Source organism: Thalassophryne amazonica, chromosome 18 (assembly GCF_902500255.1).
Source record: "Thalassophryne amazonica chromosome 18, fThaAma1.1, whole genome shotgun sequence".
Lineage (NCBI taxonomy): Eukaryota > Metazoa > Chordata > Actinopteri > Batrachoidiformes > Batrachoididae > Thalassophryne > Thalassophryne amazonica.
Window position 1 is genome coordinate 20740329 of NC_047120.1, and position 11369 is coordinate 20751697.

Consider the following 11369-nt stretch of genomic DNA (forward strand, 5'->3'; position numbering starts at 1 on the left):
GTTCCACCTTTTCGCGCTGTTCACCTTTTCTTTTTCTTCTTCCGGTTTACTGTCGACCTTTGTGCTTCTGGAGCTCTTCAAAAAACATATTCGAGGATCACAGAGTGAAGTTTGATCTGTTCAGAGAAACGTTTCCAGCGTCTCCAGCTAACTAGCTTTAGCCTCGCCCGCCAAAAGGAAAGTTCTTCTTCTATCGAGTTATTTTTTGTTTTGGCGGTTTTGAAACCGACATATGGTGCATTACTGCCACCAACTGTTGGGGTGTGGAGCATTAATGAAGATATATGTTATATTCATGAGGAAATGTGGTTGATAAGAGAGGAGGAGAAAAAAGGTGGAGGAAATTACACTGTACTATATTCTGTTGAATAACTCTGTTCCCTTTAAATCCAAGCTGGTGGTACAGGTGTAGAAAAAGAAAGTAACCCCTTAAGTGTTACTGTTCCGTCCTGGTATTCTGTCATTGTCTAATAGAATTCTTCTTTGTTATATTCTTGTCACTCCAGTAACGTGCTCAGCCGTCTCTTCTGCTGCATTTCAAACACTGACCGGTTTCATGTTTTCTAATGAGAGTTTGATATAAACCTGTGTGACCTATACATAGTTGTGTGATTACTTCTTCTTCCCTGTGACTCCATCTCTCCTGTCTCCTTGATCCAACCTGTCCCTGAATTTTATGTAAAAATGTCCCGTTGCGTTTGTCACGCTTTGTTCGTTTCTGTATTGATGGTCCAGGAACCTTCAGCACTGAAATCAAGTGCACTAAACACTTGGGCACCACCCCTGATATCTATCTGTATCTTATACACGTAGATTAATAAGCATGGTGGATTTGTTTTTAGCACAGTTGCCTCATCGCAAGAAGGTCATGGGATCGATTCCCACCTGTGGCCTTTCTGTGTGGAGTTTCCTCATGTTTGTGTGGGTTTCCTCCCACATGTAAAGACATGCAAGTGAGGTGAATTGGAAAATTTATAATTGCCCTGGTTGCCCTTGCAAAAGAGATCTTGATCTCAATGGGACTAACCTGGTTAAATAAAGGTTAAATTAAAATTACACACTGCCATCAGATATTTTATATACCTTAGCTCATACCCAATTCCTACAGTAGAGTTGAGGAAGTTTTGCCTTTATTTAGTAAACTTGCATAGGGGATACATTTTCTGGAGAGAACAGAGAAGTTTCAGAAGAAGTCGGTTTTCAGCATTTTATCCGGATATTCCACTGTTAAAGTTTTTTTTTTAATGAAAGACGTGCGGACGGGTCCGCTCCGCCACAGGAAAAACACCTCTGTTGGAAGCCTTAAGGACAAGTTGGAACATGTCCAGCTGTTAAACAATTTCTCATATACTCACTCCACTGAAAGCCATCAAAAGCCGCCTGGATTTTACAAATGGTTATCAACACGGAGGTGTTTTTCCTGTGCCGCCGCTCCGCGCCGGCTGCGTCCCGACGCGCGGACCCGTCCGCACGTCTTTCATTAAAAAAATAGTGGAATATCCGGATAAAATGCTGAAACCGACTTCTTCTGAAACTTCTCTGTTCTCTCACGATGTCCTGGATCAATAGAACCTGAAATGTGGAGGTTTTCAGCTTGAAACAGGCTGATGACGCCGCCTGAGAGCGCAGCGCGACGTCTCGCACCGTGGGAAGTCCTTAAAGCGACAGTGTCACCTCAAAATCTCTCATCAGCCGTTAAAATTTTCACTGAAAACCAGCTTAATTTTTCGAACCGTGTCCACTTCGATGTGTCTCACAGGTTTAGAAAAAATTTTAATCAAACAAAGCACCAGTCTCTCAGCAACTTCTCAGACAAAGGAATTCCGACGAGGGGCTGGACGGCTCCTCCCACAAGGAGTGCTCACAGGCGAATGACGTCACCGACAGGCGTGGAAAAACTCACGCATGCGCACGAGGGTTCATGCATGTCTGACGTAAAAACTTATGAATGAAATCCATATAGTTTTTGAAAAAAATAAAAAGGACCTATACTTTATGATGTGTACAGTATGATGTGCCTGTGTGTGCTGTGCTGGTGAAGTGCATTAAAAGGGTGTGACATGTGAGGCCCAACCCCAAGCGGGCGGCAGAAGGAGAGGCAGGGTGAAGGGAGCGGGCCACACACACCGGCCCCACTGGGCACCGCGGCCCAACTCCAGAGCCACAGAGGCACCAGAGAGACCACGAGACAGAGGGGAGGTGGGCAGCCCCGGAGGGGCACCAGAAACGCTGGGAAAGAACAAACCAACAGGGGGGAAAGGGGGCCAGGCAGCCGCAGATGGGTGAGCCACCTCGCCCGGCGGCCCCAAGCCAGGGAGGCACGAGATGAGACCCAAGAGAGACAGGGGCAGCCAAGGAGCCAGAGGGAGACAGGTGGGCCCCACAAACCCGGGGGGGGGGAGCAGGGGGACGGGGAGCGGCGCCCCCCTCCAGGCACCAGACCTGGCCCACCAATGGACAGGCCCAACGTGGATAGGAACGATGGCCATCCAGTTATCCCCCGCCCACCGCCCCCCCCACCCCCCAATTAGATCAGAAGCCTGGCGGCGCAGCGCCAGGGCCCCCCACGGGCGGACCGGCCGCTGCCCAGCACCCCCCCCAGGCCAGGGGCACACCCACGCCCCGAAAGGGAGGAGCCAGAAGGGAGCACGGGCCAGCACCCGACCCCCCCGAAGCCAGGAGAGCCACCGGGCAGCACCAGAATGCAACCCCCCAGGCCCCTGATGTCCCACCCCCAACCACAATCCCCAGGCAGCTTTGTGCTGGATTTGTGGTTTTGTGCTGCGAATGTCTCAATATTGCATAACTGAGCAAAGTGATGAATGCGTGTGTTCGGTGATCTACAAATGCTGAATCACACTTCGCAAACAGAATTTTCAGTTTTGTAAATAAACATTTCTTTGTAAAAACCCACACGTTACAAATCAGAAATTTGTGTTTGTGGATCACAAAGCACGTGTAAATCACCTTCTGCGAATTTGCAAGTACTAATGAGACAAATTTAACTCCATACGAGTCTTGTTTTTGTCCCGTTCATGTCCACTTAAACTTTTTTTTTTTTTTTTTTTTTAAACACCATGATGTCTTTAACGCGGCCTTCATCTTCTCTCTCTGTAATTTTGGCCACAAACCAAACTTTGCAGAAACTCAAAATGTCCACATCTGGGTATTTTCAGTGACTAGATATTACAGAGACTTTGATTGGATGAAAGTTGAACGTTGTAAAAAAGTAACCAATGACATTGAGCGTTTTAGCTTGGAGTTTCAGCAGCGCTATCATGGTTCACATGCATATGAGGAAAGATTAAACTGGCACGGATGACCCGTGCTGCACCAACACCCAAACGTTTTCTCTACGGATTTACACTGATCTCAGAAATGGCGCAGAAACCTCAAAAAAACTCTGAAATCTGCGGATCTGTGGAAAATTCTCATCCCTGATCCAGTCAGGTTTTAGGATCAGTGGAATTTATCTGCTGAATCCAGATGTTTTTCTGGAGTCTAGAAGTTTCTTTCCAGCTGCTGTCAGACTGAATTTGTCAAACTGTGTGACTGAGTGAACACAAAGTGTTTGATTTTGGAGTTCAGTAACACTCATTTGGCTCTGATTCAAACCGGATCAGATTTTCACGAGTCTGAGATGAGGACTGAAGGTCACTCGAGTAGAGTCTCTGGGCTTTTTAAGCCCACAATTTGATCTCATCCCTGATTTTGCTGCCGACAAACAACTTGACCTCATGATGACTCAGTTGTTTTACCGGCGACGACACAGCGGTCACTCTATTTTTCAGACAGTGTTTCCTTTAATTCAGTTTCTCTGCAGGAAAATCTACAAAATCTTCTTGAAACAATCACTTTGGACATGACCTTCAGTCCATCCCCTGCTCACTTCTCTCAGCTGTGACATCTTCTCACAGCACTTTATCCTGGTTGACCTCCAGCCTTGATAAGCTCCACCCTCTTACCGCCACAGAGGCTCATGACACCTCCAACATCCAGCTGACTGAAGCTGTCAGAAACCTGGATCAGAGCATCTGAACGGCAGTGTTGTAAATCTGGGCACCTTGTTGTTCTCAGTTCATGTCCATCTCTTCTGTCATGTTGATTTTCCAGCATTTCTGCTGCCAAACTGTCTTCATGACAGAATCAGAAACATAGCTGATTCAGGAAAAATGTTGTTCACCTTTAAGACACTCCACCTCCAGCATCAACCTCTGACCTTACAGGTACAGCAGCAGACATCATGAACCGGTTCGAGTTAATAATAACCAGAGCTCACCCGGGTTTATTGTCCTAATTATTTCCCCGCACTATGCAGGCGAGGAAAATGATGACATACCCAAAATAAAATTGTTTACCAATGGTTGTAAATTTCATAAGTCATTTTAGTGTTTACACAATTGTGTAAATAGACTTTTGAATGAAAACTGAAGTACCAGCTGAAATGTTGACAGCAGTGTGTCAACTATATCAGGGGACAGAAATTTGCTGGAAGTTGAGATTCTCCAAAAATTCAATGACTGTTTAAAATTCCTTGAATGCCATCTTGTGGTCATTTTTTTCCCTCTGTCTCATGCAATTTGAGAACTTGTACAATTGTGGGAGAATTTCATGGTTGTTCATGACCAAAAGTTAGCATTCAAAATTCAAGAGGGAAGAACAGAACTTCAAACAAAACAATCAGAATTAAAATTTATCAGAAACTGGAGGGAAAGAAGCAGTTTGGTGAATTTTATTGTTTTCCAAACACACAGTATTTCTTTTGAATTGTGAACAGTGTTTAAATTAATCATCCTAATATGAATCCAAATGAAAACTTTTGCATTAATTTCACCTTGAATGAAATCCATATTTTTACTAAAAATTATTTCATATATCCACAAGGATGAATTATGAACAATGTTTGGAAGAATCAAACAAAACCGACAGAAATAAAATCTATCAGAAACTGAAAGAAAAAGTGTTTTGGTGAATTTCTCTATTTTCACCATAAAAAATATCTACAATTTCCAAAACAATTCAAAAGTTCAATATTGTGTGAGGAAGGATTGTAAATCAGTGTTTAGATGAAACAAACAAAAACAATAATCAAAATCCATTAATAACTGAAGAAAGAAAACATTTGGGTGAATTTCAGTTTCGCCCTAAAAAGTCCATATTTTCCTAAAAACTTACAGTTACAACATTGAGACATTACTACACTTAGAGAAATGAATATGACATCAGATGGGTGCCAAAACCACTCTCATGTTAAAGACAAAAAAAAAAAAAAAAAAAAAAAATATATATATATATATATATACATATATACACACACACACACACACACACATACATACATACACACCCACACACAGTAGTGTTCAGAATAATAGTATTGGTATGTGACTAAAAAGATTAATCCAGGTTTTGAGTATATTTCTTATTGTTACATGGGAAACAAGGTACCAGTAGATTCAGTAGATTCTCACAAATCCAACAGGACCTGTCCATAAGTTCTCCAAAGACTTTGGTATGGAATTTGGACTGGATAAATACTCAAAATGCACAATCAAAAAAAGGTAAAAAGAAAAAAACAGAAAACATACAGTTGGATGAAGGGAGCTACACTGAGGATACTTTCTGTTTTTGGCATGACATCTTTGCGTGCACAGTTAATATCTAAGTGTGTGAAATCATATAATACGCCTGAATGCATATATATATATTCATATATATATATATATTCATATATATATATATATATATATTCATATATATATGAATGAGCAAGTGAGAGAAGCACTGGTTGGAGGGGAAGCAATTTTGGACAACTGGAAAAGTACTGCAGATGTGGTGAGGGAGACAGCTAGGACAGTACTGGGTATGACATCTGGACAGTGGAAGGAAGACAAGGAGACTTGGTGGTGGAATGAAGGTCCAGGAAAAGCATAAGGAGAAAGAGGTTGGCGAAAAAGTTTTGGGAGAGTCGGAGAGATGAAGAAAGTAGACAGGAGTACAAGGAGATGTGGCGTAAGGCGAAAAGAGAAGTGGCAAAAGCAAAGGAAAAGGCATATTGCGAGCTGTACAAGAAGTTGAATAGTAAGGAAGGAGAAAAGGACTTGTACCGATTGGCCAGACAAAGGGACAGAGCTGGAAAGGATGTGCAGCAGGTTAGGGTGGTAAAAGATGCACATGGTAATGTGCTGACAAGTGAAGAGTGTGTGCTGAGAAGGTGGAGGGAATATTTTGAAGAGTTGATGAATAAAGAAAATGAGCGAGAGAAAAGGCTGGATGATGTGGTGAGAGTAAATCAGGAAGTACAAGAGATTAGCAAGGAAGAAGTGAGGGCTGCTATGAATAGGATGAAGAGTGGAAAGGCAGTCGGTCCAGATGACATTCCAGTGGAGGCATGGAAATGTCTAGGAGAGATGGCAGTAGAGTTTCTAACCAGATTGTTTAATAAAATCTTGGAAAGTGAGAGCATGCCTGAGGAGTGGAGACGAAGTGTACTGGTTCCTATTTTCAAGAACAAGGGTGAAGTGCAGAGCTGCAGTAACTACAGAGGCATAAAGCTGATCAGCCACAGCATGAAGTTATGAGTAGTAGAAGCTAGGCTTAGAAAACAGGTGAAGATCTGTGAGCAGCAATATGGTTTCATGCCGAGAAGGAGCACTACAGATGCAATGTTTGCTCTGAGAATACTGTTGGAAAAGTACAGAAAGAGTTACATTGTGTGTTTGTGGACTTAGAAAAAGCTTATGATAGGGTGCCAAGAGAAGAGTTGTGGTATTGTATGAGGAAGTCTGGAGTGGCAGAGAAGTATGTTAGGGTAGTGCAGGACATGTACAAGAATAGTGCGACAGTGGTGAGATGCGCAGTCGGAATGACAGACTCATTCAAGGTAGAGGTGGGATTACACCAAGGATCAGCTCTGAGTCCTTTCCTGTTTGCAGTGGTGATGGACAGATTGACGGATGAGATCAGACAGGAGTCCCCATGGACTATGATGTTTGCAGATGACATTATGATCTGTAGTGAGAGTAGAGATCAAGTTGAGTCTAGTCTGGAGAAGTGGAGATATGCTTTGGAGAGAAGGGGAATGAAAGTCAGTAGAAGCAAGACTGAGTACATGTGTGTGAATGAGAGGGAGCCCAGTGGAATAGTGCAGTTACAAGGAGTAGAAGTGGTGAAAGTAGATGAGTTTAAATATTTGGGGTCAACTGTTCAAAGTAATGGAGAGTGTGGTAGAGAGGTGAAGAAGAGAGTGCAGGCAGGGTGGAGTGGGTGGAGAAAGGTGGCAGGAGTGATTTGTGACCGAAGAATATCAGCAAGAGTGAAGGGGAAAGTTTACAAAACAGTAGTGAGACCAGCTATGTTGTATGGTTTAGAGACAGTGGCACTAACAAAAAGACAGGAGGCAGAGCTGGAGGTGGCAGAGCTGAAGATGTTGAGATTCTCTTTGGGAGTGACAAGAATGGACAAGATTAGGAATGAACATATCAGAGGGACAGCTCAGGTGGGACGGTTTGGAGACAAAGTCAGAGAGGCGAGATTGAGATGGTTTGGACATGTGCAGAGGAGGGACCCAGGGTATATAGGGAGAAGGATGCTGAGGATGGAGCCACCAGGCAGGAGGAGAAGAGGGAGACCAAAGAGGAGGTTCACGGATGTGCTGAGAGAGGACATGCAGGTGGTTGGTGTGACAGAGGAAGATACAGAGGACAGGGTGAGATGGAAACGATTGATCTGCTCTGGCGACCCCTCACGGGAACAGCCGAAAGACAAAGAAGAAGAAGATATATATATATTATTATTATTATTATTATTATTGGGCTATTAGTAAAAAAAAAAAGTAAAAAAGGGGGTGTTCACAATAATAGTAGCATCTGCTGTTGACGCTACAAACTCAAAACTATCATGTTCAAACTGCTTTTTTAGCAATCCTGTGAATCACTAAACTATTATTTAGTTGTATAACCACAGTTTTTCATGATTTCTTCACATCTGCGAGGCATTAATTTTGTTGGTTTGGAACCAAGATTTTGCTCGTTTACTAGTGTGCTTGGGGCCATTGTCTTGTTGAAACACCCATTTCAAGGGCATGTCCTCTTCAGCATAAGGCAACATGACCTCTTCAAGTATTTTGACATATCCAAACTGATCCATGATACCTGGTATGCAATATATAGGCCCAATACCATAGTATGAGAAACATGCCCATATCATGTTGCTTGCACCACCATGCTTCACTGTCTTCACTGTGAACTGTGGCTTGAATTCAGAGTTTGGGGGTCATCTCACAAACTGTCTGTGGCCCTTGGACCCAAAAAAGAACAATTTTGCTCTCATCAGTCCACAAAATATTTCTCCATTTCTCTTCAGGCCAGTTGATGTGTTCTTTGGCAAATTGTAACCTCTTCTGCACATGTCTTATTTAACAGAGGGACTTTGCGGGGGATTCTTGCAAATAAATTAGCTTCACACAGCCGTGTTCTAACTGTCACAGCACTGACAGGTAACACCAGACAGTCTTTGATCATCCTGGAGCTGATCAATGGGTGAGCCTTTGCCATTCTGGTTATTCTTCTATCCATTTTGATGGTTGTTTTCCGTTTTCTTCCACGCGTCTGTTTTTTCTGTCCATTTTAAAGCATTGGAGATCATTGTGGATGAACAGCCTATAATTTTTTGCACCCGCATATATACTCAACAAAAATATAAACGCAACACTTTTGGTTTGGCTCCCATTTTGTATGAGATGAACTCAAAGATCTAAAACTTTTTCCACATACACAATATCACCATTTCCCTCAAATATTGTTCACAAACCAGTCTAAATCTGTGATAGTGAGCACTTCTCCTTTGCTGAGATAATCCATCCCACCTCACAGGTGTGCCATACCAAGATGCTGATTAGACACCATGATTAGTGCACAGGTGTGCCTTAGACTGCCCACAATAAAAGGCCACTCTGAAAGGTGCAGTTTTATCACACAGCACAATGCCACAGATGTCGCAAGATTTGAGGGAGCGTGCAATTGGCATGCTGACAGCAGGAATGTCAACCAGAGCTGTTGCTCGTGTATTGAATGTTCATTTCTCTACCATAAGCCATCTCCAAAGGCGTTTCAGAGAATTTGGCAGTACATCCAACCAGCCTCACAACCGCAGACCACGTGTAACCACACCAGCCCAGGACCTCCACATCCAGCATGTTCACCTCCAAGATCGTCTGAGACCAGCCACTCGGACAGCTGCTGGAACAGTCAGTTTGCATAACCAAAGAATTTCTGCACAAACTGTCAGAAACCGTCTCAGGGAAGCTCATCTGCATGCTCGTCGTCCTCATTGGGGTCTCGACCTGACTCCAGTTCGTCGTCGTAACCGACTTGAGTGGGCAAATGCTCACATTTGCTGGTGTTTGGCACGTTGGAGAGTTGTTCTCTTCACGGATGATGCGAAGGAGATGTGTTGCACTGCATGAGGCAAATGGTGGTCACACCAGATACTGACTGGTATCCCCCCCCCAATAAAACAAAACTGCACCTTTCAGAGTGGCCTTTTATTGTGGGCAGTCTAAGGCACACCTGTGCACTAATCATGGTGTCTAATCAGCATCTTGGTATGGCACACCTGTGAGGTGGGATGGATTATCTCAGCAAAGGATAAGTGCTCACTATCACAGATTTCGACTGGTTTGTGAACAATATTTGAGGGAAATGGTGATATTGTGTATGTGGAAAAAGTTTTAGATCTTTGAGTTCATCTCATACAAAATGGGAGCAAAACCAAAAGTGTTGCGTTTATATTTTTGTTGAGTATAGGTTTTCCCCTCTCCAATCAACTTTTTAATCAAACTACGCTGTTCTTCTGAACAATGTCTTGAACGTCCCATTTTCCTCAGGCTTTCAAAGAGAAAAGCATGTTCAACAGGTGCTGGCTTCATCCTTAAATAGGGAACACCTGATTCACACCTGTTTGTTCCAAAAAACTGACAAACTCACTGACTGAATGCCACACTACTATTATTGTGAACACCCCCTTTTCTACTTTTTTTTTCCCCTAATAGCCCAATTTCATAGCCTCAAGAGTGTGCATATCATGAATGCTTGGTCTTGTTGGATTTGTGAGAATCTACTGAATCTACTGGTACCTTGTTTCCCATGTAACAATAAGAAATACTCGTATACTTAAAACCTGGATTAATCTTTAGTCACATAGCACTACTATTATTCTGAACACTACTGTGTGTGTATATATATATATATATATATATATATATATATATATATATATATGCATTCAGGTGTATTATATGATTTCACACACTTAGATATTAACTGTGCGCGCAAAGATGTCATGCCAAAAACAGAAAGTATTCTCAATGTAGCTCCCTTCATCCAACTGTATGTTTTCTGTTTTTGTCTTTTTACCTTTTTTGATTGTGCATTTTGAGTATTTATCCAGTCCAAATTTTATACTAAAGTCTTTGGAGAACTTATGGACAGTTTCTACGAGCTGACCGAGTCCCTGTTTTGTGTCGGCATAGATTTTCAAATCATCCATGAACAGCAGATGGTTCACAAGTTTTTGATTTTTCCTTCCTCTGCCACTACTTGAGTCATACCCAATATCATGCTCCTTCAGGATCTTGCTGAGCGGGTCTATGGCTAAGCAGAATAAAAGTGGCGAGAGGCTGTCTCCCTGGAATATCCCTCTCTGAACTCGTATGTCTGGGATCGTTATTTGTCCCTCAGTGTGATTGAGGGTGATGGTGGTGTTCCACTTGTTCATTTGTGCCCTGCTGAGCTTTCTCCTCCTTTTTTGCAGTCCTCCAGGATAACTTTGTCTATCAGTAACTGGTCTTTATCTCCCAATCTTTTTTCTGGAACAACATTTCTGTTCATTTTCCAGGTAGCCACCAGTGTCAAGATGTTCGTAAAAGGCATCAGCTGATTCCTGTCAGCCATTTATGTTGTTGTCAGGCAGCAGATGGGGCTGTACTTGTTGAGTAGCTCTGTTTCATTGGTCTTTGGAAGTAGGCTTATGTTCCCAGTCATTAGCCAGTCTGGTGTGTCCTCTACTCCGTTCAATATTTTTGTGAAAGCCATGGCATAGTGGTGGTGCAATGCTTTCAGTCTTTTCAGCCAAAAATGTGGGATTTTTTTCAATGCTAGGTGCCTTGAAGTTACTGTATTCACTCATTTTCTTTCTGATCTCCTCTTCAGTGATTACAATTGCTGGCATTTCCTGTTTTTCTTTGTTTGTCTCTTATTATTTCAATCCACTCAGCCTCTTGGTGCTGTTTTGGATGTTCAAAGAGTGGTCTCCACAATGTTTCAATTTCTTCTCTCTCTGGTGGCTGTTGTACTTCTATTGTGTCCTTT

The 11369-nt window shown here is 42.7% G+C and overlaps 1 long non-coding RNA gene across 1 annotated transcript; it reads right to left on the reverse strand.

Annotated features, from left to right (window-relative positions):
• Positions 1 to 22: 22 nt before the first annotated feature.
• On the reverse strand, positions 23 to 11148 carry LOC117531211. Its single transcript, XR_004566558.1, has 3 exons — positions 10875 to 11148; positions 5687 to 5688; positions 23 to 35 (listed from the first exon to the last, which is right to left on the reverse strand). It is a non-coding gene; the product is annotated as an uncharacterized LOC117531211 (long non-coding RNA).
• Positions 11149 to 11369: the final 221 nt, after the last annotated feature.